General features: G+C 43.1%; 1 non-coding gene across 1 annotated transcript; it reads right to left on the bottom strand.

The window, feature by feature from the left end:
• Window positions 1-5605: 5605 nt before the first annotated feature.
• On the bottom strand, window positions 5606-5678 carry TRNAG-UCC (transfer RNA glycine (anticodon UCC)). Its single transcript has one exon. It is a non-coding gene; the product is annotated as a tRNA-Gly (tRNA).
• Window positions 5679-6304: the final 626 nt, after the last annotated feature.

A 6304-nucleotide genomic window follows, 5' to 3' on the forward strand; every position in this document is an offset into this window, starting at 1 on the left:
AATAGAGTGTGGGTAGAAAAAAATGATTTTAGGCTGCTCATGGAGAGAAGGAATGGAGGAAGAGAGCAACAAGATGAAGTTTACAGTAGAAAAAGAAGGATGGGGTTGGAAGGAACGTGACCACACTTTTGGTCCCTACCCCTAATTTTCTAGGTGGACACACAGACTTGGAAACACTGGGTGACTTCCTTCTCACATAGCCTTGAATGGCAGTGCCAGTACACAGGCAGACCTGCCCACTTCCCTTTTAGGGCTCTTTCCACTGGTCAGCACCATTCCTCAAGCTAAACTCTGAAGGATAAGGAGTAGTCAATCAGATTTAAAAAATGAGAGGGAGGAGGTTTCTGGTAGAGGATCTTGATATATAGAGGCCTTGGGGCAGGAGAGAGCCAGTATGGAGACTTCCAAGATGGCGGCTGTGGTTGGAGCCCTGAGTGAGAAGAAGGTGAAAACTGAGAGGGAACAGTTGGGTGAGGGCTTCATCATAGAGTCCTGTGGGCTGGTACTGAGTGTGGATTTATTCCAAGTACAATGTGGACAGTTTTAAGGCGGGAGGAGCAACTTGAAAAGATTTTATGTATTGTGAAGATGACTTGCTGCATTGTGGAGAGATTAAGTGTGGCCTGTGCTGAGGTGGAGAGTCCAGGTATGACCCTGCAGAAGGTGAGATGGGTGAGGAGAAGTGGGCAGACTAGAGATTTGGTTTGGAGTTAGAATCCACAGGACTTTAAAGCATTGCTAGGAATTCCAAGAGGAAGTTGGGTGTGTTTAGACTCAAGAAAGGGGGCTGTGTGGATCCCCTCCTAGGAAGCTGGGTTACTCTGGAAGCAGATGTATTAAGAAGTGCAAGGTTTTGGTTAAGGTGTTCCTGACTTGCTCTCTAGGTGTTTTGACCAGACGTTGCCTCACCCACCAGCAATGGGTGAAAATTTGTGGAGGAAAAGAAACTTCCTTCTACCTGAAATGCCCTTTCTTGTTTCCTGATGGACATTGTTGCTGTTGTTGCTCAGTTGTGTCTGACTCTTTGTGAACCCATGGACTGAAGCACGCCAGGCTTCCCTCTCTATCACCACCTCCCGGAGCTTGCTCAAACTCATGTCCATGGAGTCAGTGATGCCATCCAACCATCTCATCCTCTGTCGTCCCCTTCTCCTCCTGCCCCAAATCCCTCCCAGCATCAGAGTCTTTTCCAATGAGTCAACTCTTCGCATCAGATGGCCACAGTACTGGAGTTTCAGCTTCAGCATCAGTCCTTCCAGTGAATATTCAGGACTGATTGCCTTTAAGATTGACTGGTTAGATCTTCTTGCAGTCCAAGGCACTCTCAAGAGTCTTCTTCAACACCACAGTTCAAAAGCATCAATTCTTTGGTGCTCAGCTTTCTTTAAAGTCCAGCTCTCACATCCATACATGACTACTGGAAAAAGCATAGCTTTGACTAGATGGACCTTTGTTGGCAAAGTAATGTCTCTGCTTTTTAATATACTGTCCAGGTTTGTCATAGCTTTTCTTCCAAGGAGCAAGCGTCTTTTAATTTCATGGCTGCAGTCACCATCTGCAGCGATTTTGGAGCCCAAGAAAATAAAGTCTGTCACTGTTTCCATTGTTTCTCCATCTATTTGCCATAAAGTGATGGGACTGTGCCATGATCTTAGTTTTTTGAATGTTGAGTTTTAAGCCAGCTTTTTCACTCTCCTCTTCACTTTCATCAAGAGGCTCTTCAGTTCCTCTTTGCTTTATATTTACATGTTCTTCAAAGCCGGTCTCAAATGTTACCTCTTTTGTGAAACTTTCAAGTTCTTTATTTCAGACACTGACATAGCATTTATTATGTCTCTCTAGCCTTTATTACTAGGTAACCCTTATTCTGCCTCAATTCTGTGTTGAGCACATGATGATAGGAAGCACAGAGAAGTTAAGTCACAAAGGGTTCCAGTGTCCCTGCTTGGCCACTGTGCTATGCTGCCTTTTGCTGGGAGCTCTCTAAACAGAATGCCTGACTCCTTCTCTTGCTTCCCATGACCTCTGTTGTAGCTCTTTTTATATTGTGCAAAGAGTGAAATGAATGTTTCTCTTCTCTGGCAAAGAGGGAGCATATTGAAGACAGGGACCGCATGTTGTTCATTTTCATATCTCCGGTGCTGGGTGCATGATAGATGCAGAATAAGTGAGTGAAGGAAAGAACGAACATGAATGAATGAATGAATGACTGGCCAAGGGACTAAGAAAATGAACTGGTAGAAGTGGGATGGAGCTTTCTGTCACCTTACGCAGGCAGCACTTTTTCTAGGCCAGAGACTCCGTGAAATGCATTATAATTCAGGCCAGTGAAATTTCTAGCTTTGCCATCATATGATTTAAAAATTTCCATTAATCTTTCAGTGTGTTCTAAGCAAATAATACTTTTCTGAGTTAAACAGATGATGAAGCTCCTGCACTGGCAGGTATTATGTTCTTTAAACACAGTTGCTTGGTTGTCACCAAGGACATTTCTGCATCTGATATTGATTTAAATATTCAATTATGAATTTGATGAAGACAGCTTTATTTATAGCTAATGAGGATTGTATTGGCTGAAGAAACCAGCTCTGAGAACAATATGGTGTATTCTTGTTAATCTGATGTGGGTAGACTAGCTTAATCGGCATTCACAAGGCTTTTTGTTCTGCGCTGATACGAAATTGAAAAATATTGGGTGCTATGATTTTACTGTATTTTAGTGTCAAGTAGTGAGGGTATTTGTGAAAAATTCATTATGTTTTTCAGATGATTCAAGTCCTGTTGAACTTTTACTTAAATATATATTTACACAGCTATGCCTTGACTTTTAAACATTTGTTGTATAAGATTCAAATTGCAGAATATATCTAATACAAAATCCGTTACAGAAGAACCGTCAGGTAGTTCATCAGATGTCTGTGGAGTAGGTGTAATGAGTCTAGGGGGCTGGGTCACCATCCACTCTTCTTATTCTCAAAGGTTCTGATCAATAAAGCAAACCAGCCAAGCAAGATTGCTAGCCAGATGGAGAATACAGTGATTTCGCTTGTCTATAGAATCTTCCGTGCAGAGTTTTGTGAAATCTATATTAAAATATATGCTTTAGGCTTATGCAAAGTGAAACTTTTTACTCCTACTCTTTATCTAGGATTGGGCCCCACAAACTCAGGTATGCTTGCACAGGGAGAGAGGAACCAGACTCCAATACCCACTGCTTGAATATGGATAAGGCTGGAGGCAACTTCCAGAAAGTGTCATAAGCAGAATAATGGCCACCCTCCCCCAAACTGTCTGCATCCTAATTCCCCAAAATGGTGACTGTTTTTAATCTTGTGTTGCTTTAAGCCACTCCATCTGTGGTATTTGTTATAGCAGCAGTAGGAAACAAATACAGAAGGTTTGGGGACCTGTTCAGATGTGTTTGCCAATAGGAAACAAGAAACAAAGAGCCCTCTGGGTCCCATCCCAGAAAATGAAAGATGAAGTAGGTCTATCTGCTAGTAAACCATTGTCCAGTTAGTGGCAAACGTCAGCAGACCAACCAACCATCCCTTCTCTTCTAGAAAAGAGTGAGTGAGGGAAAAGAGAAGCTGAGTAAGGAGTCTCAGTGGGGAGAAGTTTAATGCCAAGGATCAGAGACCTACATAGCCTTGGGGAGGTAAGAGAGACAAGCACAGGGTGACCAGCCTTAGGAACTCCAGAAGCAGGAGTCTCAGAAAGGCGCTATGTCTATAGGACATTCCTTGCTACTGCTGTCTGCCTGATACCTGTGAGCCTGCCTGCAGCCACCATCAAAACAAAACAAACTTTCTGTACATTTCCTGAGTTATTATATAAACTGTGAAAGCCCCCTACCAAATGGAAGATGTTAACTACTTAATGACCATGAGCACACAGCACCCCAGGGCTCCTGGAGCCTAAGGACTGATAATGTTAACTTCTGTGATAATGCCCTATTCCCTCACCATCAGCCAGTCAGAGAATGGTGCATGAGCTGAGCACATACCCTTCAATCTCCTCCCTTTCCTGGCTTTTCAAAGTGCTTTGCTGAAACCCTTTGGGGAGCTTGAGTTTTTTGGGCCATGAGCCACCCAGGCTTCTTGCATGGCCCTACAATTCCTTTCTCTGCTCAAAAACAAGCAAACGGAAAACTCACTTCCAAATCTCACAGGAGGCCCTCTCACTGCTGAACTCTCAGAGGAACTCTGCAGGCAAGGGGGAAATGTAGTTTCAGGACCTTGCATGGGGTGAAGTATACAGGGTATCGGCAATGTCTGGCACAGAGGGTGAAGAGGAAACAGTGGCACAAATTTGCTTCTCACTAGTTTGACGGAAGAACATGGGAAGAGGAGCACACACGTTTTTCCCTATGACCCCTGGTCCCTTTGTTCTCTTGACCTTGGGATTGTAGCCTCCCTTATGGGCCCAGTCAGTGAACACACTGGCAGACTCTTTAAGAGACTGCATAGGTGTGCAGTGAAGTTGGTGCTCAAGAGATCAGAGATGGATGTGGAACTGAATATTAATGGATAAGTTTGAAATGATTGAGTTATTATTTAACTACAATTTACCAGATATCTATTTTGAACCACCATTATTTCAAGGACATTTTTCTTTGAAGCTTTTAACAAATAATTTAAGCCAAATTAATATTCATTGCAAATGTCAGAAACAGTTGAATTTTATTTTCATAGGGCCTTTGAACTTCTGTGTTTACTGAGAGAGATAAAATGTTATCATGCTGTGATTTCTACTTTTTAAAATTTGATAAAGTTGTGCAGGTAATTGTTATCTAATTATTGTTATAAATACCATTTAATTAAATAATGCAGGAATAAACTCAGCATGCCTCATTTCTTATTGCTCTCAATCAAGAGTTTGCAGAAGATTTTCATGTTACCTGTTAGTTCAGTCTTTAATTACCTCTTGCTGCTGCTGCTAAGTTGCTTCAGTCGTGTCCGACTCTGTGCGACCCCAGAGACGGCAGCCCACCAGGCTCCCCCGTCCCTGGGATTCTCCAGGCAAGAATACTGGAGTGGGTTGCCATTTCCTTCTCCAGTGCGTGAAAGTGAAAAGTGAAAGTGAAGTCTCTCAGTCGTGTCCGACTCTTTGCGACCCCATGGACTGCAGTGCACCAGGCTCCTCCATCCATGGGATTTTCCAGGCAAGAGTACTGGAGTGGAGTGCCATTGCCTTCTCCGTAATTGTCTCTTAGGAGTACAAAATTGCTTCAGTTCTGCTAAAAGCAGAAAAGAGGTTGGAGTGGTTAGGGTGGCATGTGGTAGCCAGGTATTTGGGTCTGTATGTAATCCCAGATTATGAAGGTGGAGAACAGCCAAAGTTAACAACAGGGGGTCAGTAGGTATCTCTATAAATTGAGTGAAGAGGGAGTCAGAAAAAGCCAAAGTTTCTAACCATGAGCTAAGAGTTTGAAAAGTAGTGAGAGAGGGATGTGTCATGGATTAATTGAGGCAGCATAGAAGTTGAGAGCAAGTTGCTAGAGCATCACTGAATGTTTGAGCAGTTTGAACAGCTTTGGGCTGTTCTAGTACCTGGGGAGACTTTTATTTTTGTTGGCTGCACCATGGGACATGTGGGAGCCTAGTTCCCCAACCAGGGATCAAACCTGCACCCCCTGCATTGGAAGTGCAGAGTCTTAACCACTGGACCACCAAGGAAGTCCCCTGAGGTGGCGTTTGTGAGCCCATCCAGGACACGTTCTGGTTCATAAACCTGTGTTCATTTGGCTCTTTGCCTCTAGGTTATCACGCTGAGTATTTCTCAGTTTCTAAGACCTCAAGGTCAATATCAAGAGCTGTTGGTTTCTGTTTATAGTCACTAATCATTTCAGCATTATTTTATCATTTGCAATTTTGTTTTTGTCCTTTTAACAGATTAGTCTGACTCCTGTCCAGGCAGATTACCATGGAACAGAACGTATGTTTAAATACTTGTTGTTTTTCAGTTGCTAAGTCGTGTCCAACTCTTTGCGACCCCATGAACTGCAGGTCTAAATACTGTTCTTCTGTAAAAATGCATCAGTTAGCAAGCATTTTAAAGTCCTCTGCATGTTTGCCAGCCTCATAGGAATGACAGTTTCAATGGTAGTGACCACTGTGCAGATCATATTTTCAGTTAATATTTTGCACTTATGTGGTCCTCTTGCTTTTTTTTTTTTTCCTCTTTTTCTTTTTTGGCTGGACTACCCGGCTTGCTGGGATCTTAGTTCCTGGACCAGGAACTAAGCCAGGGATTGACCAGGGATTGAGCCTGGACCCAGCAGTGAAAGCACTGAGTCTTACCC

Source organism: Bos javanicus, chromosome 13, assembly GCF_032452875.1.
Source record: "Bos javanicus breed banteng chromosome 13, ARS-OSU_banteng_1.0, whole genome shotgun sequence".
Taxonomy (NCBI): Eukaryota; Metazoa; Chordata; class Mammalia; order Artiodactyla; family Bovidae; genus Bos; species Bos javanicus.